General features: G+C 38.2%; 1 long non-coding RNA gene across 1 annotated transcript in view; it reads right to left on the bottom strand.

The window, feature by feature from the left end:
* LOC141278986 (uncharacterized) overlaps positions 1–26,191 on the bottom strand; it is a 191,387-nt gene that overhangs the window by 34,681 nt on the left and 130,515 nt on the right. The window contains exon 2 of the long non-coding RNA XR_012332578.1: positions 224–331. This is a non-coding gene — a long non-coding RNA (uncharacterized lncRNA). The remainder of the gene's footprint in view (positions 1–223; positions 332–26,191) is intronic.

The raw sequence follows: 26,191 nt of genomic DNA, 5'->3' as shown, positions 1-26,191 counted from the left end.
ATTGATGAAGGTTATGGATAGCATTTTCTAGGACTGAAATTTAGATCTTAAAGCTCCACCTTATTTTCTGCTATAGTCAGTCTTGGGCTTACAGCCACCCTATGTACTAATAACACTGTCAGACAAAGGAAGTTAGTGATGAGAACAGCTTTCCTAAAAAATCCCTTCTCAGCAATGCAGAGTTTTAGGGAGAGAATCGTATGTGAAAAGTCAGAACACTTACCTCAAGAGCAAAGCTGCAAGCTGGGCAGGCCTGCCTCTGAGTTGGGATCCAGATACCAAATCTTGTTTACCCCAAGTTGTTGAATTTTTTTCAGTTTTATCACATTGCCTGAAAGGAACAAATTAAAGATCATTTCAGATTAATTTGCATGCTTCTTAAAAATGCAAATAGCCTGAGATGATTAAGAGGTTACTCATACCTCAGCACAATTTTTTTTACATATCGAAGTATAGTGGATATACAATATTCGTTTCAGGTGTACAGCATAATGATTCAGTATTTTTACAGATTATACTCCATTAAGTTATTACAAGACAATGGCTATAATTCCTTGCGCTCTACAATTTATCCTTGTTGCTTACCCATTTTACACACAGTATTTTGTATCTCTTAATCCCTTACCCTTACCTTGCCCCTTCTGCCTTCCCTCTCCCCACTGGTAACCACTAGTTTGTTTTTTTATATCTGTGAGTCTGTTCCTATTTAGCCTGGGGGCAAGCTAGCATGTGTGCGCTTCTTACAAGCAGAGTCCAGGCTTCCCCCTCACCCACCCGTTAGTCCCAGCAGTCCTCCAACCAGCCCAGGGGACTCTGGCTCATCTCCCCTGCATAGGACCCCAGGACTGGGGCGCCCAACCTGTGGCTCTCACCACTCACTCCCCAGGGCATGTGTCTGCCCTTGTATTCTCCCTTTTCCTCTGAGTCACCTCCCAGGGACACATGTCCCTACCTGATCGCTTTTCTTGTCTTCCTACCCAATGACACATATATTTTTATTACAGAGTTGTTGCACCAGAGTCCTTCTGCCAGCTTCCAGTGAGAATTGTTCCACATGTAGATGTATTTTTGATGTGATTATGGGGGGAGATGAGCTCCACACCTTCATACTCTGCAATCTTGATCCTCCCCCCCTCCCCAGCACAAATTATTTTGATCACTAGGCTTTCCTTCTGATGATACCAAGATGTTTGGATGAAGGTGAGTGAAGGACTGTATATAACTGGTTCTACATGTGAGACAAGAGGAAAGGAGGGTCTCACAATTTTAAGAAGTCTAGGGAAACATGAAATAACCAGGACCTGAAAAATGGTTGTGAGAAAGTAAGAGAAAAACTATAGATGAGTTTCCAGAAGAGGGTGACAAATCAACTTTTGTCTCTTCCAATATGTTGCTTGGGATACCCTACCAGTAATACAGGAAGAAACTTTTTTCCTTCTTATTCCTTTACTCTTTGGCTTATGTCCCTGGACTCCCATACAAATGGGACATAGTTTCCATCTTGAAACTGCTGAAATAACTTTCTAGACCAGAGACCTAGCAGTTCCTGCCCGGAGTGCCACATCAGCAAACTGGAACTTAGATAACTTTCATATCCCTGTAAATCCTCCTCTTGACCAGAAATGCAGTATATCCAGTCAGCCAATCCCCAAATCCCAAGCCAACTCTGGGCCTTCTCACCCCAAACAATGACTAATGTGGCCTCAGCCAATCAGCAATTTTCTATTGGTCTCTCTTTGTTCCTTATTCCTTATCCTATAAAAGCTTCTTACCTTTCACCCCATTTTGCCGTTCTCTGAGACTATCCACTTGCTGAAGTGTTAAAGTTCATTTGTATCACCTAAATTGTTTTCTTTAATTTTTCACAAGATCAAGACCTCTTTTCCTAATACAATACTTTAAATACATTATAGGCTTCATTATGGGTCAAAGAGTCTTTGTGAGAACCCATTTATAACATTCCTTATATAAGAAAGCACAAACTGAATTTCAAACAACTGAATTACAAATACACATTTGAAACACAATCCACTTTTAAATAAAATATTCTCTATTTGCCAAAGTGACTAGCCTCTCATTCCATTTCTTGCCCACCCCCACTTCCCTGAGAACATCCTGATGATGTGGAAATGGATAATGGAAATAGGATAATCATACCTTGTTATTGGGGGGGGGGGTTCATATAACAAAAAAGGATTGCCAGAGGAATGAAACTGTTTACTTGGAAAACCCAAGTGACCTCATTTCCTAAGGACATCTTTTAGGGAACTATGAACAGATTCTGAAGCCATATCTCAGCTAAGGGAAAAAAAACCCACAACAGTGGAGTGAATGAAGATATGATTTCAAGATTTCACAAGAAACAACAGAGTCAAATCAATCAGTGAGAACTCTCATTGCAAGGAGAATAGCTCAATTAAGGAAAATGGAATGAACCAGCCTGGGGGGACTTGCTTGCTCATCTTTATCTCACGGAAGTTCTTGGCACTCTGCTTTCTTCTATAGTTTCGGCCACAACTTCAGTGCATAACTATTTAAAGTTATCTCCATGCTGGATATCTCTGCTCACCCAGTGGTGCAGTACAGGAATTAGAGAAGCTGGCACATAGTTTTGTAGTTGTGATTGAGACCAGGCAAAGCCATGAAGGTATGCCTCGCCTCTGATTTATTACTTCCTGGAAGGTGTAACGCAGAATACACCTTCTCTCCGACCCTTGTTGCTAAAAGGAGGCTTGAGAGAAAGGATAAAAATAAAAACTTTTCGTAAGTTGTTCAGCTTCTTAGGAAAATGTGTGTGTTTTGTCGAGCCTTGATTATTTATTTGGAACCTTATAGTTCATTTTAAAGCCTTTGTTCAAACAAGGGTAGGGAAAGACACAGGTTGGTAAAACTGACCTCTCAATTTAGTACCAAAAATTCCTACTGAATGTGCTTGTGTTCTCCTAGGCAGTTGGCTGTGTTAGGAACGAGCATGGTTGCCAACAACTTGAACAATAACCTGGCATAACATCATGTATCTGCTGGACTAGCTGGGATCCAAATGACACAAAGGAAACTAGGCTGAAGTATGGGGTTTGCTATACAAAAATAAATTCTGCCGAAGGAAAACAAAAGGGAAACATTAAGACCTTCAGAACAGCCAGTTTTTCTATGGGGACAGGGTAAAACTCTCAACTTATTAGTCAAAAGATTTTTTTTTCTCCTGACAGGAAGGAAATGGTCTGCTGTCCTGTTGGGTAAGCCGTGCAATGAGCTTAGTGGAAAAAGCATGGGATCTCTTTGTCATGAATTACACTCACCAACTTCAATCAAGTTAGGAAACCACAAATGAGAGGAATTAACTTATAAGTGAGAGGGTCACCCCTTTATATAAAGGAATGATCTCTTATCCTAAGGTCTCGGTTTGGAAGACTCATTCAAACAGAAAGCAAGCCCCACCCTGTGGGTACTGTTTTGTTTGACTGATTTAAATGCAGTCATAGAAGTATAATGTCATAACTTTCCCTCCAGACAAACAGGTTCTTTATGCCACTGTTTCAGTCAAGAGAGCCAAATAATACCTTTTTTATTGCAGTATTTTTAGCCATTGGATACATCTGGAAAAATGTTCAAGCAGATAATTAGATTGCATTAGCAATGTGTCTGTTGTGGTTTCCCTGATCCCAGAGAAGGCAGCCCTTTATGAAGCGCTTGGCCACAGTCTCCACAAAATCTACTGCGTAAATTGGCCCACACTAAAGCATGTGGAAAACATTTTTTGGCTGAAACTCGAAACCATTCATGTGGCTTTGAGACTGGGAAGCTCAGGCTGCCAACATCAATAGAACTTTGTACTACAAACCCAAATGGTCATTTAGACATGTGTACTTCTATGCTCACAAACGCACTGAGGTCAAATATTTTTTAATCTTGGGAATTTTTCCTCTTTATACAGCCTCATATTTCATGCAGGAAATGAGACTGAGTACAACAAACACAAATCATTGAGACTGACAGAGCATATTGGGTTCAAAACCCAAGCCTTGACTCTAATTGCTCTCCAAAGGCCCCTGGCTCAAGGTAACTGTTGATTTAGTTCAGCTGTTTTCAATCAGCACTGTAAGATCTCCCTAAGACAAACTGGTGAGGCCGCATTACATTTGTACCCCGGATCCCTCGGGTATAAGTATAACACAGTTAGCATTTTAAAAGACTGCATTTGTCTGTACGCTGCAGGCAGTAATTACAAGCAGGCAAATCTTTTGTGAAAGATGGTGTGACCTTCCTTATGGTGAAAGAGTGATGATGGCTCTTCTAGTGGAGGAAAAATAATGTTTCCATTCAGAGTTCAGAGAGGAGGCCCACCTCTTTTCAAAGGTTTGCCAAACTTGACAGCCAGTTTGTTGTTGTGTTGTGGAGAATACCAAAGTAATTTATTGCTTGAGGAGGCCAATTTCTTGGTATTGCTTAACTATTGAAGGATTTTCAGAAGCATATGATCCTGGACTCACAGAGAAGTGGCTGCTAAACTGCATGGACACGTTCTCCATCAGGTGTCTTTCGTTCATCTGTCCTTAATTTTCCTATGCAGCCGACAAGTTATAGTAAAAAGTTTAAAGATCTGAACATGTATTTTTCTGCTTGGAACAATGATCCCAATCTGTCGTAGACTCTGAAGTTGCAGAGTGGACTTTAAAATGAATATATTGGACTATCCAGCTATGGAATTGAATGTGAATATGGCAATCAAGTGTAAATGTCTGGGCTAGACTAAAAGACTGAGATTAAGGATAGACTGTGTTGCTAATAGCGTTCAGGAGAGCTTAGTTCCATATGTAGTTAGCTTCCCAAGGACCAACAGACTGCTGGAAGACCAAAAAATTTTTATTATTTCAGTAAGTTTCTTGTTACAAATTCTTATTTTTTGTGTGTGTATCTATATGCGTGTTTGCATGAGCATGTGCGCGCACGCGCGTGCGCTCACACACACACACACACACACACACACACACACACACACACACAGCTTCTCCAGCACCTGGCAGAGTGGTAGGTGCACAGTAGGTGCTAAATAAATATTCCCTGAGTGACTGACACTGATGAAACAGATGCAATAAGTGTATATGTTCAAAATACGGATGCCTTGCTTTGAGAAGATTAAGCATACACGTCTATTCTGTAAATCGTATAAATTGCCCAAGGAATCTTAACTTTTAAAAAAGAAGTAATTTAGTCAATTATACCTCAATGAAATTTTTTTAAATAAAATTTTTAAAAATTTAAAAAATAAAAGGATGGGCGAGAACAAAATAAAAGAAGTTGTTCAATTAAATATTGGCTCATCAAGTAAATAAAAATCAATTTAAGTAAAAATTCAATTTACAGTCAATTTTTCAGTACTATTTTTTGATGAGGGGTGCATGTGTATCCATGAGTACATGTGTTTATGCCTGTGATAAGGTATGTGTGTATTTATCTAGGGAGATTTTTATATCCATTACCTTTTTCAGAGTTCAAGTGATTCCTCCAAGTGCATACGTGTATGTGGGTATGTGTATACATCCAGATACATGCAGACACGCATGTATGTGTGTATATATATATATGATGATGTACATCGTTTTCAACAATCCATCTGGACTTTCTATTGTCAGTAGTCTTCCGTGGCAATTAAATTTTCCAGAATTCTGTTACTCCGTGTGACAATACTCCTTGTGTTTAAGCTATGCCTTCATTACAAGCAAGAAACTTTTAAGAAGTTACATTTAACTCTTTTAAACATAAGGGTAATAAATATCATTTTAAATTAAATTATTTTTTCCGAAGACACTTATTGTGGTTTCCTAATGTGTATATCCAAGCAAGAGTGTTGCACATTGAAAAAAACTGGCACACTGAAATATATTTATATCTTTTCTAGGTAAGAAATAATAATAACCCTTCATGTATGAAGACTTGAACAACCTCAGTGTTAGGTTCCAAAGTAAACTGGCTGAAAATCACATAAGTAACTTGACTCTAAAGGAAAGCTCCTGAAAGTCGTGGTTTCTAGGTAAATTGCAGAAGCTATTATCATTTTCTCTAATGCATCCAAAATGTCTGAAGGTGACTGTAGAACTCTCACCTGCATTGCTTTCAGGAGCAGCAATTATGGAAACCACATCTAAGAACACTCAAGTGTGGAGTCATGGGAAAAGTAGGAATGGAGCCTTTGTACTTTCTAAATGTTGAGTTAATACTCAGACAGGTATGGATTTAAAATTCTGGTGCTATCACTGACCAGTTATATAACATGGAGCGAGTCATTTACTTCTTTGAGGATCATTTTGAGTATTAAATAAAATAATATGCAAAGGTTTTGGAACATGGGAAGCGCTTATTATACCATATATCCCACATTCTATGAAATTAATTTTTCTCACTTTAATATTTCTGAAAGCAGGCGGTATCTTACAACTGACACACTTTAAATTTTTTGTTTCTTTCTTTTCCCTAAAAAGTGATTACATTGATGGTATGTCCTAAAATTGTGGAATGATACTGTATTAGTTCCATCCTTCTTTCTCCTCCTTTCCCCACCACCCTCATGCCTTCATCTTTGTTTCTTAATGGACAGCATAGCATGGTGGTCAAGAGCTCAGGCTTTAGGAAAAGTGGTCTCTGTTTGATTCCCAGCACCACCACTTACTAGCTGTTGATCTTGGGCAATTTATTTAAACTTTTAAAGCCACGGGTTCCTTACTGACAAAAAGAGGCTTGTGGTATGAAACTCAAAATGTTATCGTAAGAATTTGAAGTGTTAGCACTGTATGTGGCACATAAGAAGCATGTAATACAGGTTTGTTACCAGTTTTCATCATCAGGCCTGGCTTGTAAGGACAACAGATGACAATGTTTGGCAGTGTATTTAGAATACTTGCTTCGTTCCTGGATCACCTCATAAGGATATTTGCCAGTCAGAATACAAATTTCGCTGATCTGGCTCTAATTGAGTTATATTTCCATTTATACTCCAATTTATAATCACTCAGAACCCCACTTGCACACTGCCTACCAATTCTTTTGGAGAGGTCCCATCGCTGCTTCCTTGATGTTCAGAATCAGGGCCCTCATATCCCTTGGCTCACGTTCTCTATTTCTGCTCTCATGTCCCCTTGTGACAGGGCCACCCATCTGCTGGGTATGGACATCCTATAAGAATGTCTGTTTTTGCTACCATACCACCACTCTCTCTTTAGAGGTGGGATTGCACGACTCCATTTGACTTCACTGTTCTATACATTAAGCAAGCTCTTTCCTTACTTCTCCACAGTACCTTTAAGACCAGATTGTAAGATCTTAAATGACTTAATTAAACAGCAAGAATGATGAAAAGGAAATATTCTGGTTCATCCAAAGGGTCACTTCCTTTCTAGCCTAGTACAGATCAGTTCCCATTTTCCACCCAGTACAGATCAGTTCACCCACTTCAAAGGAATATTTTGAGTACCTAGGCTTTGGAGTCTAAGACCATCCATGGCAGAGTCCAGAGAAAGGAGAAGTATCTTTTTTTCTCAGGATTAATGATGTATTCCAAGCCATGTTCCTGGCCCAGTAATGATCTATTCCCAGTTTACTGACAGTAGGAATACCCATTCCCATGATGTAAAACTCCATGTGTGCCAACTTAAGTATGGTCTTGCTTTATAGCCTCAGCAAGACATTTACAGAGACCAATGTAGTTCAACACCAATACGCTCTGGATTATTTGACCTTAAATATCATAGGAGCAACCTCAATTCAGGCTGGGAAGAGCCAATATCTTTAAACAGTCTGCCCCTCAAGCAGGACATAAAAATCACATCGGCAGCATCTTCCTCCCATGCTTACCTGTGTCATCTGTATTATCTGCTCAACCAAGAATAAAACCAACTCCCCAAAAACTAGCGCTATAAATTTATTACAGCCAAGAGATAGTTCTGCACAATAGCCACTCTTTATCACGTCTCTTCCCTTTCCTTTCCCTCTCACATCCCACACCCTGCCTGAAAATAGCAAGGGCATTTCATAGTCTTGACTCTAACTCAGCCATACCAAGCAATCTCCATCACTGAATAAAGCACATAGCTTCTCAGCTAACACCTCGTGTATCCCTTAAGGCATCTATCTGCTTGCCTCGACCCATGCTTCACCTACAAACATGGCTCTACCATGCTGGCCACTCCCCATGCTATGATTTGAGAACTGTGGTCATTTTCACAATCAATGTAGACCCACAAAACACCTTGGGGTTGTTAACAGTCTACAAAACTACCTACTATTGCTTTGCTTTCCTTCTTCCCTCCCTCCCTTCCTTCCTTCATTATTTTGCTTCCTCAAGTCCAAAATCATGCCTTTGGCCCTCTTAGTTTATACTGTCTTAAGCGTGAGGAACTATTATTAATATTCTTCCTGCTCCAATATATATGGGTTAAATAAATATGGGTTTTTTGGTAATGGAGAGACTGCCTTCTCTGTTTTCATGGTTGATACTTACAATTTATTAAAAACATGGTTTTTCTATAAGTAAGCATTATGACACTAAAATAGAGGCATGGAACCTGGAGATCTGAGTTTTAGGAAGACTTAGATAAGAACAGTGGGAGTTTTCTGAGTTACTTAAACTTTGCTTTAACTTCTTCCATAAAATGGGCAGGATACTCTTTGTTGTGCAAATATTCTCTGACTGACACCTGAAGTTCTGTTATCCATAAAAGGGAAGCCTGCTCTTCCCTCAAGTCTCTAACACTTGCTTTTCCCTATGAAGCTCCGTCCTTACAACTCGAAATTCATGAAACGAAAGTTGGGATTCTGGAAAGCAAGTGGGCTGCGAAGTTAAGAAGAGATGTCAGGTGAGCCTTGCTTCCTCATCTAGATGACAGCCGCCATAGCAGAGGTCAGTCGGCTCAGGGACTCTGCAATCTGCAATTCCAAAGATCAATAGATTGCTTTGTAATCACTATGGTATAAATTGGTAGAAGAATTAAAGATATTTTGCCGTGTTACTTTTAGGAAAGCCAATTGATATTTGTGTTGCTAGCAGTCTATCTATCTGCAGGAAACACAGGCAAGTTAGGAACATCGGAAGGCTCTCTAAACCTGTTTCTTAAACTCCTCATTCCTTTCCCCATTCTCCATTGGAAGGAGTGGCTCTGAATCCTGAAAAACCCAGCCACTGTTCTCCAGAAATTCTGATTTGATTGTTTGGGATGCATCCCTAGCACTGTTTTTTTTTTTTTTTTTTAAGTTCCCACGTGATTGTAATTGCAGTTGCGATTGAGAATCACTGCCCCAAAGCCTCCCTATTCTCTCCCTTTCTATCCATGTGTTACCCACATGCAGTCGTATGTGAAGGCAGGAGTGTGCCCCCCGTTTCATTAGGGACTAGAACATAGGAGATATACAAGTTTGCAGAAGGAAGGAATGAATGAGGAAACAAAGGAGAAGAGGAAAACACAGTAGAAAGAAGAGGGGGTGATGAGAAGGGGATGGGTGGGAAGGAGTGATAAATGACAATTTGTCTCTTGCAAACCCTAGGTCTCTTTCTACCCTTACATCTTTTCTATGACAGGGCACTTCAGCGTTATTTTGCCACTACTTAAAAAAAACTACTGCGTTTATTCTGGAATTCCTGTCTAAGTAGGCCCAATGTAATTTTTTAGACACTGCCATGGGGAATGACATTTTTCTTCTTCTGAAAGGCTGAAAGAGGAAGACAATGACCAAATGAGAGAATGAAAGGCTGCACCACGCGGTGGCTTTTTGATTATTCTAGGACCTCACGTATCCATGCCCTAACTACAATGTGAAGCCCTGTTCTTTGAAAAGAAATATTTGAATGGGTCAGAAAGAACAGCTCAGCAGTAGAATCAGCGGCGTATCCCCCCAAATTGTACATTTTAAATTGATAACCCTCGTCTGAGCATAATTTCTATTATGTCAAATGCACCCAGAGTAAAGACTTATTCATTTATGACCTGTGATTGACTAGACATGTTCTCATTAAACTGGATTTAATTTAGTACATGTGGGAAGGGCAGGTCTAAGTGGTAAAGGGTGCTTTTCATCATGAAAGAACATATTTGCTGGTGGTATGAAAATCTGATTCCAGAAGAGTTTCATTCAGGGAAAAAATAATCTAGAAGTTCAAGGAGATGTTGAACATTCCTGACAAGCAGCTTTCTCTGTCTCTTCAACTTGTGTGGGACACTGCCAAGAATTTTAGATTAGAAAGATATGAGTTCTATCCCAAATCTTCCCTGGACAGAGTTGATGTTGAAAAAGTTCCTTAATATTTATATTCTTCAACTTGGGTTTCTGTTTCAGGAAGTGCCCAGAGAGTTGAATTAGATGGTTTTAAAGGTGTCTCTTAAGCCCCAAGAGTCTTCCTGGTTTGTCATAGGATTTTTCACTCCCTGAAAGGTTATGAGAATGTTTGTTTTTCAAAGCAAATATCACAACTACTTACAAGAATTTGCAAGGTTCACAGATGAAAAATTACATTAACAGAGTGGCAGGTGATTGTTAACCTTATCTAGACTTAATTATGAAGTCAGTAAGAGTTCATAATTGTTGCAGAATTTGTGAAGCTGAAAATCCTAAGTTTAAGCTTCGTACATGGTTTCATAACAGATGGCAAGTTAAGGTTATATCATAATCAAAAACCATTCACCTTTGAAGGAACTAATATAGTAGAGAATTATTGCTGACATAACCTAGAAACATGATAGCTCATTCCTTAAGGTTTTCCCGCCAACTATTTCTGGTTAACATTTTAAAACAAGTATACATGTAAGTGCAAAGATGTCATCTTCTATTAAATATGCAACTGCCATTTGCCACTAAGCAAACCTTCATGCTCAAATAATCTTTATTAAGTACCAATGTGTGTGGTGTGGTATATGAGACACTATATAGAGTAAAAAAAAGAAACACACACACACACACACACACACACAGAAAACAAAAAACAAACCTGGCATGAACATAGATGTTCATATAAACAGATAGATAGGCAAACATAAAATTCTTCAAAGAGAAATGTGGCAGCACTAGGCAAGAACCCAAGCTAACAAATGAATAAAAAGTATAGTACAAATGTTGGAACTTCCCTGGTGGCACAGTGGTTAAGAATCCACCTGCCAATGCAGGGGACATGGGTTTGATCTCTGGTCTGGGAAGATCCCACATGCCAAGGAGCAACTAAGCCCATGCACCACAACTACTGAGCCTGCACTCTAGAGCCCACGAGCCACAACTACTGAGGCTGTGTGCCACAACTACTGAAGCCTGCATGCCTACAGCCCATGCTCCACAACAAGAGAAGCCACCGCAATGAGAAGCCTGCGCACCGCAACGAAGAGTAGCCCCCGCTTGCTGCAACTAGAGAAAGCCTGCGTGCAGCAACAAAGACCCAACGCAGCCAAAAATAAATAAATAATTTGTAAAAGTATAGTACAAATGTTTAACAAGTGCCTACTTGTAAAGCTTTCTTACGTGAAACATACATGTTCTTAGGTCATATATATGGCACGTTTTACCACTTCTCTCTTAGGATGTTCTCTCTGGTACGAATTTTTAGCAGCTGCTTTTCACGAAAGACCTTGAGAGGGTTTTACTGCCCCTTCATCATACATAAGCTTTAGTGCTCAGATTTTTATGGTGTTGGATGTGTTAGTAACCCTTTGGGAATAATGGCCATATAAACTCTCTTTGAGAAAGAACTACTGACTGATTTTTATCCTCTTCCTGTTTCATAATTATTTTGAACACCTATAATTAATGTACTTATCACATTCATGCATTTATTTTCATGCATTCATTCACTCATTAATTCTTACATTTATTCAACAAATAATCCCTGTCCTAATGGCCAAAACTACACCTTAGAAAACACTTGTTCTCTGCCTTCTGGAAACTGTCTTGGTGAGGGGAAAATGTATCTCTGAAGAGGCAATAGCGTGGAATTGTGCCCTAATGGTGGTATGGACAGTGTTGTTAGAACAAAGAGGAAAGGCCTAAATGCCACCAACAGTCTCACCAAACAACCAAAATGAGCTGAGTATTAACCAACAAATTATGCCCCCTCCACAGCAGGGCAGAAATACAATCCACTAAGTGGAACAAAACCCAGAAGGCTTCTTATGGACAGTTCGTTTGTTCTTAAAACTGCTGCCATACTGCCTTAGGTTTTCCTCAGCCGACAGTAAGGACTATCAGTCCAATACAGGGTCGACAACATGCCTCATGTCCAAGGGTCACCAGAAGTTGGCTACTGCCGGAATCATCTGATGAGGAGGGGGCACTTGTTAAAAATACAAATGCATATACTTCCTTGCTGGATATTCTAATGTAGCAAGTCTGGGGTGAAGCTCAGGAATCCATATTGCTAACATGGGTCTCAGGTAATTCCAATTATTAGCCAGATTTGAGGAAATAGCCCTAAATAAAAATTCAGCATTTTTAACTACATATATATACTTGTGTGTGTGTGTGTGTGTGTGTATGTGTGTGTGTGTCATATAAAACACAAAAAAGTGGGGTAGTGGAATCCCTGCTTTAACTTAGTGCTCTAATAAAACTTCAGTTTAATCCCAAAACCTGAAGGTCTTAAGGTTATGGGGAATAACCTTTGAACACCACAGATAAAAGAAGACGTTTTGTTTTATAATGCTCAAGTTTTTTTCCTATCAAAGCATCTCCTCTCTCCTAACCTAGGCTTCCTTTTTAAAATAATTCCACTGTGAGCCTTCTAATGATTTTACATGGCTAATTAAATGTTAAATGAAAGAACTTCTTTGAGGAAGATGCTAGTGCTTACCAAGATATGTGCCATCGGTTCAGAATGTACTTGCAGATACCCTGATGCCATTCACCTCTCAGCCTCTGGCCTCATGTGCCAACTCTCCACGATCCCCATTACTACGTCACACCTGACGCTTTAGTGGGAGGGCCACACCTTGGAGCCGGTCGGCCGAGGGCTTATACCCAAGCTGTGTGAACTAGACTTTCCTGTCCTGGCTTGGTTAGACAGATGTTAATACAGTGGTGCTCTACTTTAATAAAACTAAAGCACTTTTTTAGGATCTCTTCAACTTTGTGAACTCACTTAGGTAGCAATAGGTACAAAGGCATGCACTGACCTACACAGTAAGCCTGCAATGAGAACTGGGAGGCAGCCTTTTGTGTCCCAACCTATTTCAGAGGCCATTCTGCCACAGATGAGATTTGACACAAGCTCTCTCATCTGCCCTTCAGGGGCAAAATGTCACCTTTCCTCTGACCCTCAACCAATGAATGCCTCAGGAAGATTCCACAATATCCCATCACTTACAGTTATGGAGTAGCAATGAGGATTCTGACTCCATGTTTTGATGTTTTATGCTGACAAATTTAAGCCTACCTTCACTCTTTGCTCTGTGACCCACATCTGGACAAGCTGATAAGAAAGCCTGGGTGCTTCCTCCTTTGGTGGGGGGAGGGAGATTCAAATCACACAAGCCCCTACCTGCACATATGTGTGCCAGCTCTCACCCAACCTCACTCCCTAACCACGATAAAAAAACCCAGGCCTGTTTTCTTTGCTGGCTCCCTAAAGAAATTTTGAACCTGTTTGAGGGACATGCCCTATTCTCTCCAGGGACCTCAATTATGTAAGTAAGAAAATTTTTCATACCCTCTTGGTGTGTGTTTGTGTTTGGTGTCATCACTCAAAATCACAACTAAATTTTGGGTGGGGATCCATCTGCCTCTGCAGGTGACCATAACAATAGTTTCATCCAGTCCGGTTTAAAACTCCAATACCACATCTGCTTTAAAGTGTTCCTTTCCCCATTGCCAGTGAGGCTTTAGCTTTAGAACACTAAAGTGTGTGTGCACATGTGTGTGCATGCAAAGGCATGACACGTATGTGCTTTTCTGCTCCTCTTCTCTACCCCCATCTTAGGACTGGCTGGGAAACGGGTTTTGTTTGGGGTCATCTGTTCTCCTCTCTTTACAAAGCCCAACTCCATTCATGTCAGGTGCCAAGAGAAGGAATAAGGGAGCAAAAAACAAGGGCCAGTGAATCGGGCATGCGATTGCAATTCTTTCCTGCTATTTGCCTCTGCTGCTTTGGCTGACAATGCCTGGCCTCAATGCCATTCATGTGGTACATGTTCAAATGTTGGCTCTCATGGGGCACGTCTGTTAGTTCTAGAAGGTCCTCCCATTTCATGATTCCATTTTCACTCCCCTTAGCTCCCACCCCTAACAGTAATGAATAGCCTTCTTGCTTCTGGGGTCACCCTGTCTTGGTGAGCATCCCTCCTGGGATGGTTACAGGAAGGGGGCTCAGGCTGAGCTACTTACTGCAATGCCGTAGGAAAGATGCATCCTTGCCATGCCAAAGACAGGAGTACAGACTGCTCTACTGCTCAGCCAGCTCTGTTAGTTATTACTGTGGCAGATACAGTAAAGCCCATCAAACAGTCCATGTGCTTCCCTGTATTTCCCAGTCCCTTCTGCAGTTAAGAAAGGGCCACGTGACTAGATTTGACCAACAGTCTGAGTGGAAATTCCATGTGCATGTCTGGTCAGAGGCAATTAAGAGAAAAATGTAAGTTCTCCATACTTTCTTCTCTTTCACTGGCCACTCTGAAAGCTACGTGTGGAGATGGTAGAATCATAAGATGGCTCAACCTGGAACCCAATCATGTTAGACACAGAGTATGAACAAGAAATAAATATTTGTAATTTAAGCCACTGAAATTTGGAGGTAAATTTGTCACTACAGCAAAACCTACCTTCCTATCCATCTTGCTATCTACTTAGGCAAATGTTCATGTATAATTATTTTACATATAGATGTTTATGATCTGAATTTATATAAATATATACATTATCTTTAGTTATATGTTGTGTATATATGTTAGAAATGTTATTTTATCTATGTCAATATTTTATTTTATATGTTATATAAATAAATGTTTTATAAAGTATATAATATATCCTACATTATACAAAATATATTAATATAATGCACTAATATAATTCATATAATTGCAATTAGTAAAACAAATAATGAAATAAAATAAGCACTATCTGAAGAAATCAGGAGTCTGATTGTTTAGAAAATAAGTAAATTAGTAATTAGTACATGATTATCATACCCATTGCAAAACAGACATCAGAGCATACACAGAAAAGTGATTCACTCTATGATTAATAAAAAAATGATACACAAGACCAGTTGTAAAACTTGTAAAAGAGAGACAGACATCTAGAAAATGAAGAAGGTAACACATCACATCCACCACATCTTTCTGAAAGACACAGCCCGAAGTGTTAAAGTCCCAGGAAGTTGCCAAACCGTCACAAAGCTGGAGTAATTAACTATGCAGGAGAGGCCGCCCTTCTCTTCATGTTAGAAGGGGGGCCCAGAGTTTGTGTGAAATTCAGTTTCCTGATCTAAAATCCTGGGTCTGTAGATTGGAAGTAGCAAGAGAACAAGACTACATTCTGATGAAGTGGCCCCTCAACACCTAGAAAGGGGACAGCAGAGTTCCTCGTCATCTCACAAGGCATCTGAAATGCAGCAAGAGCACAGCACTAGTTTAATACAGTAAATTATGTTTGTAATGAGGAGCTTTCATCCTGCAGAAAGCTGGAATCATGTTGAATAATTTGTGTTCAAGAAGGCATCAAATTAAAGAACATATTTCATTAAAATGTACATGATAATAGTCACTCCAAAAAAGATTAGTGCCGAAGGAGACACAGCAACATTTCACTTTTGTGTTCACAGCTCTGACTCCACTCTCCTGAGTGTGAGGCTACGGCCATGTTTCTCAAGAACTGGAAGGCAGGGAACATTACCCCTTCCTATCCCTGCCTCATTCTCTATTAAATTCTGGAGTACTGAATAATCATTTACTAGTAACACCTTTGGAATAGCACTCATTTCAATACGGTTTCCTTGGCAAAGTTGCCTTCAAGAACTGTGAAGGTTCTGAGAGTTTGCCTGTTTTCAAGGTAACAGGTTATCCCACCAAGTTTCATGGATGATGGCAGAAGATACAAGACTCCTATGTCATAGATAAAGGACAGTTTATACCTCACAGCAACAGTAGTAGCTAAAGTATTTTTGCATGGAGCATTTTTACAGCAGTTTCATGAGCCCGATTCCCACAAGGCAGTATGAAGAAAGCCTGAAGATACCTGCACACGCAGAGGATTGCAATACAAGAAAGGAACCCTGAGCTTAGGGAACTCGAATTGTTTAATAATGAGCACTAAGCATTCCTGTCCTTTACTCCAAAGGGAGACATCATCTTTATTATACTGGACAGGAAGCATGCCTGTCCTTTGCTCCTGAAGGAGACACTATCCCTGTCTACTAAGGCTCTTCTGTATATAAATATCCTTGAAGAAGACATCCTGAAACAAAGGGCAAGAAATGTTTCCCTCATAAGATGTGCAGAAACACAAGAGATGCGCGCAGAGTTGTTTTCCAAATGTTGTTTACAAAACTATAAAATCTGAAGTTTTCAGAAACAAAAGATGGTACAGAGGCATGTGGGTTGTACTTCAGATAGAATCCCAGGCCATGATCAGGCCAAATGATGACATTTGAGGCCTTGCCAATGCTAGCTGACCAAAGTGACTGGAACCGAAATGCCCTGGACAGAGATTAAGAAAGAATCTCACTGCCCTCCTCGACTACCCAACTACACGCACATAAACAAGAGAATATGTTTTCTGAAAACTATGTCTGCTTCTTTACTGCTGTATTCCCAGGTTCCTAAAACAGTGCCCAGCATGTAAGGGGAATTCAATATTTACTGATGATGAATGAATGAGGGTGACCTCATTCCTTTTCAAGTGTATTGATAGTAAAAAAAATTTTTTATTAAATCATGATAGCAATGTATCAGATAAAGTCACAAAGTGTGTGAAATATAGCATAGAAGTGCTATATTTCTATATAGTTCTTCAGAGTTTAAAAAGAGTGATTACTTTGAACACATATGATTTTCCTTTAAAATGTATGCATTTTCTTTCATACAAATATTGCAAGCTCTCTATATATTTGCTGTGTTTCTGAAAAGATGGAACTAAGACAGTGAGAAGGAGTGAAAGAGAAAGAGGATGGACAAAACTATACACACAGTATTGCCAGTGTGAGATTAAGGGAGGGAACCATTGAGGTTACAGACAAGTAGAGAAGCTTCAAGTATAGACAACCCCTCTCTGAAGACAATCATAGGAACAAGGGTCACAGTAAAGAAGAGACAGTTCCCTAAACTATCTTCAGGCAATTCCATCAGTCCTGTACAGCTCAGTTACCCTTTAGAAGGGGCTGAGTGAATGTAGAGGAGAAGCACTATTTAAGCCTTTGAGTAGGTTTACAGGAGAGGGAGGAAAAACTCAATTCATTTTTACACAGAATTTATCCTCTTATATGCTCACCTCAGATAACTCCCTTACAGCTAGTTACGACATGCCAACTTACTGCCAAAATTAGTAAATACCAACTCGAGATTTACTGTTTGTGATTTATACAGTTTCCCAAGAGCCAAGCTGTAGGAATCTCGTGTAACAGCATGCCAACAAAATGAAAAGCATGGAATAGAAAAATAATCCTCAAAATCAATAATGAGACATTTATTCTTCTTGTGTTGTTTGCTTTGCATTAATGATCAATGCATCTAGAATAATAAGTAGCTTACTGCATCCCATAGTTTTAGATTGTCATGTTTTCATTTCATTTGCCTCTAGATATTTTCTGATTGCCTCTGATTTCTTCAGTGATCCATTGGTTGTTTAGTAGCATATTGTTTAGCCTCCACATCTGTGTTTTTTGCAGTTTTTTTTCTTGTTGTTGATTTCTAATCTCATAGTGTTGTGGTTGGAAAAGATGCTTGATATGATTTAAAGTTTCTTAAATTTACCAAGGCTGGCTTTGTAGCCCAGCATGTGATCTATCCTGGAGAATGTTCCATGTGCACTTGAAAAGAATGTGTAGTTTGCTGATTTCAAATGGAATTCTCTATAATTATCGGTTGAGTTCACTTGGTCTAATGCATCATTTAAGGCCTGTGTTTCCTTACTGATTTTCTGTCTGGATGATTTGTCCATTGATGTAAATGTAAGCAGGGTATTAAAGCCCCCAATTATTATTGTATTACTATCAATTTCTCCTTTTATGTCTGTTAATATTTGCCTTATATATTGAGATGCTCCTATTTGGGGTGTGTATATATATATATAATTGTATCTTATTCTGGGATTGATCCCTTGATCATTATGTAGTGTCCTTCTTTGTCTCCTATGGCAGTCTTTATTTTAAACTTTATTCTGTCTGATTTAACTGTATTGCAACGCCAGCTTTCTTTTGATTTCCATTTGCATGGAATACCTTTTTACATCCCCTCACTTTCAGTCTACATGTGTCCCTAGATCCAAAACCTATAAGACAGAGCAAAAGTAGTTCTAAGATGGAACTTAATAGCAGTACAAGCTTACTTCAGGAAACAAGAGAAATCTCAAACAAATAACCTAACCTTAAACCTAAAGCAAAAGAAGAACAAACAAAACCCAAAGTTAGTAGAAAGGAAGAAATCATAAAGCTCAGAGCAAAAATAAATGAAATATAAATGAAGAAAACAATAGAAAAGATCAATGAAACCAAAAGCTGGTTCTTTGAACAGATAAACAAAATTGATAAACCTTTAGCCAAACTCATCAAGAAAAAAGGGAGAGGGCCCAAATCAATAAAATTAGAAATGAAAAAGGAGAAGTTACAAATGACACCACAGAAATACAAAGAACCACAAGAGACTACTAGAGGCAACTATATGTCAATAAAATGGAAAACCTAGAGGAAATGGACAAATTCTTCAAAAGGTACAGTCTCCCAAGACTGAACTAGGAAGAAATAGAAAATATGGACAGACCAATTACAAGTACTGAAATTTAATCTGTGATTAAAAAACTTCCAACAAACAAAAGTCCAGGACTAGGTGGCTTCACAGGTGAATTCTACAGAACATTTAGAGAAGAATTAACACCTATCCTTTTGAAACAGCTGCCCCCAAAAAAATCTCAGAGGAAGGAACACTTCTAAACTCATTCTATGAGGCCATCATCACCTTGATACCACACACAAAAAAATAGATACCAAAGATACCACAAAAAAAAAATAAATAAAATTACAGGCCAACATCACTGATGAAAATAGATGAAAAATCTTCAACTAAATACTAGCAAACCATACAATACACTAAAAGAATCGTATTTCATGATCAAGTGGGATTTATCCCAGGGATGCAAGGATTTTTCAATATATGAAAATCAATCAGTGTGATACCCCACATCAACAAACTGAAGAATAAAAACCATATGATCATCTCAATAGACGCAGAAAAAGCTTTTGACAAAATTCAACACTGATTTATGATAAAAACTCTCCAGAAAGTGGGCACAGAGGGAACCTACCTCAACATAATAAAGGCCATGTATGACAAACCCACAGCTAACATTATACTCAATGGTGAAAAGCTGAAAGCATTTCCTCTAAGATCAGGAACAAAACAAGGATGTCCAGTCTTGCCACTTTTTTTTTTTTTTTTTTTTTTTTTTTTGCGGTACGCAGGCCTCTCACTGTTGTGGCCTCTCCTGTTGTGGAGCACAGGCTCTGGACGCACAGGCCCAGCGGCCATGGCTCACAGGCCCAGCCGCTCCGCGGCATGTGGGATCTTCCCAGACCGGGGCACGAACCCGTGTCCCCTGCATCAGCAGGCAGACTCTCAACCACCGCGCCACCAGGGAAGCCCCACTCTTGCCACTTTTATTCGACATAGTTTTGGAAGTCTTAGCCACAGCAATCAGAAAAGGAAAGAAATAAAAATAATCCAAATGAAAGAAGAAGTAAAACTCACTGTGTGTAGATGGCATGATACTATACATAGAAAATCCTGAAGACACTACCAGAAAACTACTAGAGATTATCAATGAATTCAGTAAAATTGCAGGATACAAAATTAACACACAGAAATCTGTTGCATTTATATACAGTAACAACAAATGATCAGAAAGAGAAATTAAGGAAACAATCCCATTTATAATCACATCAAAAAGAATAAAATACCTAGGAATAAACCCACCTAGGGAGGCAAAAGACTCTGAAAACTATAAGACACTGATGAAAGAAACTGAAGATGACACAAACAGATGGAAAGATACACTGTGTCCTTAGGTTGGAAGAATCTATATTGTGAAAATGCCTATACTACCCAAGGATATCACAGATTCAGTGCAATCCCTAATAAATTACCAATAGCATTTTTCACAGAACTAGAACAAAATTTTTTGAATTTGTATGGAAACTCAAAAGGCCCTGAATAGCCAAAGCAATCTTGAGAAAGAAAAATGGAGCTGAAGTAATCAGACTTCCTGACTTCAGACTATACTACAAAGCTACAGTTATCAAAACAGTATGGTACTCATATAAAAACAGACATACAGATCAATGGAACAAGATAGAAAGCCCAGAAATAAATCTACACACCTATAGTCAATTAATCTATGACAAAGGAGGCAAGAATATATGATGAAGAAAAGACAGTCTCTTCAATAAGTAGTCCTGGGAAAACTGAACAGCTACATGCAAAAGAATGAAATTAGAACATTCTCTAACACCATATACAAATATAAACTCAAAATGGATTAAAGATGTAAATGTAAGACCAGATACTATAAAACTCCTAGAGGAAAACACAGGCAGAAGACTCTGACATAAATTGCAGCAATATTTTTGGAACCAACTGCCAGAGTAATGGAAATAAAAACAAAAATAAACAAATGGTTTCTAATTAAACTTAAAAGCATTTGCATAACAAAGGTAACCATAAACAAAATGAAAAGGCAACGTAACAGAATGGGAGAAGATATTGGCAAATGGTGAGACCAAATTAATTTCCAAAGTATACAAATATACAAACAGCTTACATAACTCAATATCAAAAAAGCCCAATCAAAAAATGGGCAGAAGATCTAAATAGACATTTCTCCAAAGAAGATATAGAGATGGGCAACAGGCACATGGAAAAATGCTCAACATCGCTAATTATTAGAGAAACGCAAATCAAAACTACAATGAGGTATCACCTTACACCAGTCAGAATGGCCATCATCAAAAAGTCTACAAATAATAAATGCTGGAGAGGGTATGGAGAAAAGGAAACCCTCCTACACCCTCCTCTCTGTTGGTGGGAATGTAAATTGGTACAGCCACTATAGAGAACAGTATGGAGGTTTCTTAAAAAACTAAAAGTAGAGTTACCATATGATCCTGCAATCCCACTCCTGGGCATATATCTGGAGAGAACTGTAATTCAAAAAGATACATACATCCCAATGTTCACTGCAGCACTATTTACAATAGTCAAGACATGGAAACAACCTAAATGTCCATCAACAGATGAATGGATAAAGAAGATGTTGTATGTAGGTACACACACACACATACACATACATACACAGAGGAATGTAAGTCAGTCATAAAAAAGGATGAAATAATGCCATTTGCAGCAACATGGATGGTCCTAGAGATTAGCATACTAAGTGATGTAAGCCAGACAAAGACAAGTATCATACGATAACACTCTTATGTGGAATCTAAAAAAAAGAAGATACAAAAGAACTTATTTACAAAACAGAAATAGACCCACAGACACAGAAAACAACCTTATGGTTACCAAAGGGGAAAGCGGAGGAGGGATAAATTAGGAAGTTGGGATTAACTTATATACATTACTGTACATAAAATCAGTAACCAACAGGGACCTACTGTATAGCACAGGAAACTATACTCAATATTTTATAATAACCTATAAGGGAAAAGAATCTGAAAATGAATATATATGTATGCATAACAATATATATATATAAATGTATAACTGAAACACTGTGCTGTACACCTGAATCTAAAACAATATTGTAAATCAAGTACAATTCAATTTTTAAAAATTTTAAAAAGATAGTTTGTCTTCTATAGTTGCAGGCAGAAAATGCTGCTACATTTAGGCAGAGTCCAATCTCAAGTCCTGAAATTTATATTCACTTAAAATCATGAATAGTAATTGAGGCTTATCTAAAATAAGAAGTTACAGTTTTATGATCTTCTAAATTTGAGAGGAATTTTACTTCTAATAGTTTATACTATACCATACATACTCTTTGGTTGTAAGAATATTCCATATCTGATCTTTTTGTATGCCTTTCTTACGGAATATATTTAGATAAATGCATTAATGAATACACATGCTGTGTATACACAGGCATGTAATAGGTACATAATGTACATAATACTCAGTTAAAATAAATTCACATGGTTACTTACTTTAACACTCCAGACACCAAGATGTAAGGTCTTATTTTCTTCCCCTTGAATTTGAGCTAGCTGTGACCACACTGACCAACAGAGAACATATAATGACCCTATTCCGATTCCTGCTTCTATCTTGATCACTGGGATCCCTGAGTTGCCATGTAAGAAAGCGCTTCAGACCAGACCAGCCACCAACTGAATATTTCCTAGAGGCCAAATCAATGCCACATGGAGCAGAAGAATTGCCTAGCTGAGTCCTGCTCAAATTCCTAACCTACAAAATCAGAAGCTATAATAAAAAGGTTATTGTTTTAAACCACTAAGTTTCGGGGTAGTTTGTTTTAGTAATACAATGAGAAAAAATAATATATACATATTTATACATACATGCACACACATACATAGCTAAATACATAAATGCACATATACACAGTGATATATGCCTAATTATTTTTCCTGAAAAGATTAATAAGGAATTTGCAATAGCAGCTTCTTTAAGGGATAGATGCTTGAAGGAAAGGAAAGCTTTTCCTTTTCATAATATGGCTATCTCGACCCTGAATTTTTAAACTTTGCTTTTTATAATTGCTGTTTCTTTTTCCTTTTCTTTTTTTTTGCTAGAAAAAAGGTGGTGGTGACATAAAAGACCATTCCTTCCTTATGTTTTTTCTATATTTAAAAAACTAATAAATTTCAAGAAAATTAAAATTAGCCTGGACCTGGATGAAAAAACGAGAATACCATACTTTCTAACCAAACTTTCTTAGTGTAATCTCTTTTCCTTATTTTGTACAATGATTTCTTTCTTTTTAATCCTATCCACCTGATCCTAGGCACATTTTGGAGCACCAGCAACGTTCTACTCTGGCTCTAATTCTCTTTTTCCTATGTTTCATTTCCTCCACTGTATTTTGAAATCATCACCCTTCACTCCTTGGTTCTCAGTCACAATACTATATTCTCAGAGTCAAATCGAATCCACTTCAAATAAAATATCAAATCTGCCAACAAAGACCCTTTTCTCTCTTCTCAAGAAAGGAAGAATTGAATGATGACGTGCTCTTTGTCATGGACATTGCTACTGATGATAGCAAGCTGATGTGTTCAGGCACTGCAGTACACCGTCAGTCGTAAAGGCTTTTTTGATTCCTATTCAAGTTAACCAAAGAAAGTAGTCCCAAAATGCCCTACCTGAATCGGAAAGTATCTGCCATTTTTCAAACACACTGCACTTTCTTAGAAGTCAAAAGGGATTACATTTTGAAAAAGACTCTAAGTCTGTAAAAGGCAGGCATATTATAGCTTGTTTTCCTAGAACGAAACATCAAAAGAAAATATTTCTGGAAATACATTATGTCTGTCACAGGTTAGGTGCTGTGGAAGTAGACAAGGAAATGGTGGATAGCATGCCAGATATTGATTAGGTATGATTAGGGATCCATACCTGTGGAAGGGAGGAGGAGAATGCAGGATCGATCAGAGAGAGAAGTCAAACTGATGCAGGCCCACAAAATCTTGTCCAACTACGTGGGAAGTTTTGGAGGGAACATACATAAAAGTGTCCCATGGTAGACTGAAAGGCTGAGCTTTCTATCCCTGCTGCAACCAGGCATCGTATTTGGATCGCTCCAGAAAAGATTTACTGTTGGGTGACGCAGCTTTCTGCAGCTGGGGTAATCCCGAAGGAGCTGAGAGCTGGCTTTTTACTGTCGACAGCACTCCCAGAAGCAGGCCAACATGTCCTTCCTTAACTGGGAATCTGATCAGTGCTTCCCCATGCCCACCACTATGCAAAACCATACAACACTTCTGCACCAGATTCACAAGTACTCTCAGGGGTCACTAACCTAGGAAATAAACTCAGATTTTGAGACGGATATTCCCATGTTTTTCTAATGCTCTAGTGGCCCACAGAGGCAAAATTATTGTCATGGGTGTGATAGAGCTAAGAAGGTAAATTAGAATGACAGGCTTTTGTAGAACACATTATCTTCTTTAAAGTGTTATTCACATACACTAGCCCTTTGACTCTAATGACAAATTTAATTTCTTTTTAGAATTCATTTTCAGAAATGATAAACCTGAGGTTCAAAGAGCAAATGATTTGCTCAGTTTTATCACAGATAATTAGAGGCAGAGCTATGATCCTCGGACTCGAAGTCCCACCATCACAGAGGCAATGTATCATGGCAGAAAACCATATGATCTGGACTCAGACGACTCTGGTTAAATCCCAGCATTTCCATTCATTAGCTGTGTAAGATTGAGCAACTTTGCCTAAACTCCATAAGGCTAAATTCTCCATACATAAAATATTAATAATAACACCACCAACAACATACTTCCCTACAGTCATTTGATGTGTTAATTTAAACACATCAAAATGTATAAAGAATCTGGTACAGTACCTGGAGTATAATAGGCATTTCATCAACTGAAGTTCTTTTTTACACTTGAAGTCACATTTCACTTGTGTTTATGAGCTAACTGAGCACAAATAACCAGTTTTACCACCAGAAATGGTCCACTCTCAAAGGTCTAAACTCAAGCCAACTAAAGATGGGTGGCAAAAAATAAAACTGGGTTTTAGTCTTAAATACAATAAATCACAAGGCTTAATTAGTATCTATGCAATGCAATGATAACATTGATTTTTTAAATGTCCCTGATACTAGAGGAGTCTTGACAAATAAAACTTTTGGCCATATATATCTACTTATATATAGTTTTGTTTTTCAGCTTTAATAATAAATCCAATTTGTATAACCTAACCCATTAAGAAATAATGGGTTTTAATATGAATATTGAATTCATATATTCAATATGAATATTCAATCCTATCATACTAACAATATTCCCATAGGAAAATGATCACTAAATTGCAAAGCACCGTGAATGGGACTTTTGCTCTATGAAAGTGCACACAATACATTAGGGAAGATGCAGAGTCCATAGAACTGAAGCCGAACTCTTGATTTAGTAAATGTGGGAATTCTAGAGTAAGCTTGTGTTAAAAAATCATACAATTTTGTACAATTTACATGTTCTTTCTTGGCCCAGTGTCCTTTTAAAACTAAATATTTTAGAATGGATTAGAATTTCTATTATCACATCCAGATCCAAAATTCTAAGAGTCTATAAATTCACTGAAAAAAAAATGTGCTTACAGTGTTCTTAGGTGAGTGAAACAAGAAAGGAATAATATAGGACAACCACTAACTACTGGAACCCAGTAAGGCATGGGGTCTTCTGAAACAAACCCTTCCATAAAAAGCCTCCAATGTTTGTAATTATTTTTGGCATAGCCACTGAATGATTGTGTCTGAACCCAACCTTAGACTGGGCCAAAAGTACCTTCCATCAAACTTGGTCAATATTTGAACTAAGAAAACTGAACCAGGAGGAGCTGTTTTGGAAAAGATCAAGCCTATAACTACCAAGTTATGAGAAACACCAAGGAAAGGTACATGTTTAATGGAAACCAAGGGTATTCAATCAGTGAAATTCAGATGGTAGGAAACTGTATAGAAGTTTGTACAACAATTAAAAAGAAGAGAGAATAGAGAGAGAAAGAGAGGGAGGTTGAGATATAAGAAAGGAGAAGCTTATGGATAAAAAGTATTTGATGCCTATCAATCAATTGCAATTGGAAACATTATTTCAATTCTTATTTGAGCAAACTTAAAAAAATAATATTCATGAGATAATCATGGAAACTTGAACAATGACTGAATATTTAATGACATTTTTAAATTATTGATAATTTCTAAGTTGGTATAATGCTTTTTGGCTATATTTTGAAAAAGAATTCTTACATTTAGAGAT

This window comes from Tursiops truncatus, chromosome 6, assembly GCF_011762595.2.
Source record: "Tursiops truncatus isolate mTurTru1 chromosome 6, mTurTru1.mat.Y, whole genome shotgun sequence".
Taxonomy (NCBI): Eukaryota; Metazoa; Chordata; class Mammalia; order Artiodactyla; family Delphinidae; genus Tursiops; species Tursiops truncatus.
The sequence above is the reverse complement of the archived record's forward strand: the minus strand, read 5'-3'. Positions and strand labels throughout refer to the sequence as shown.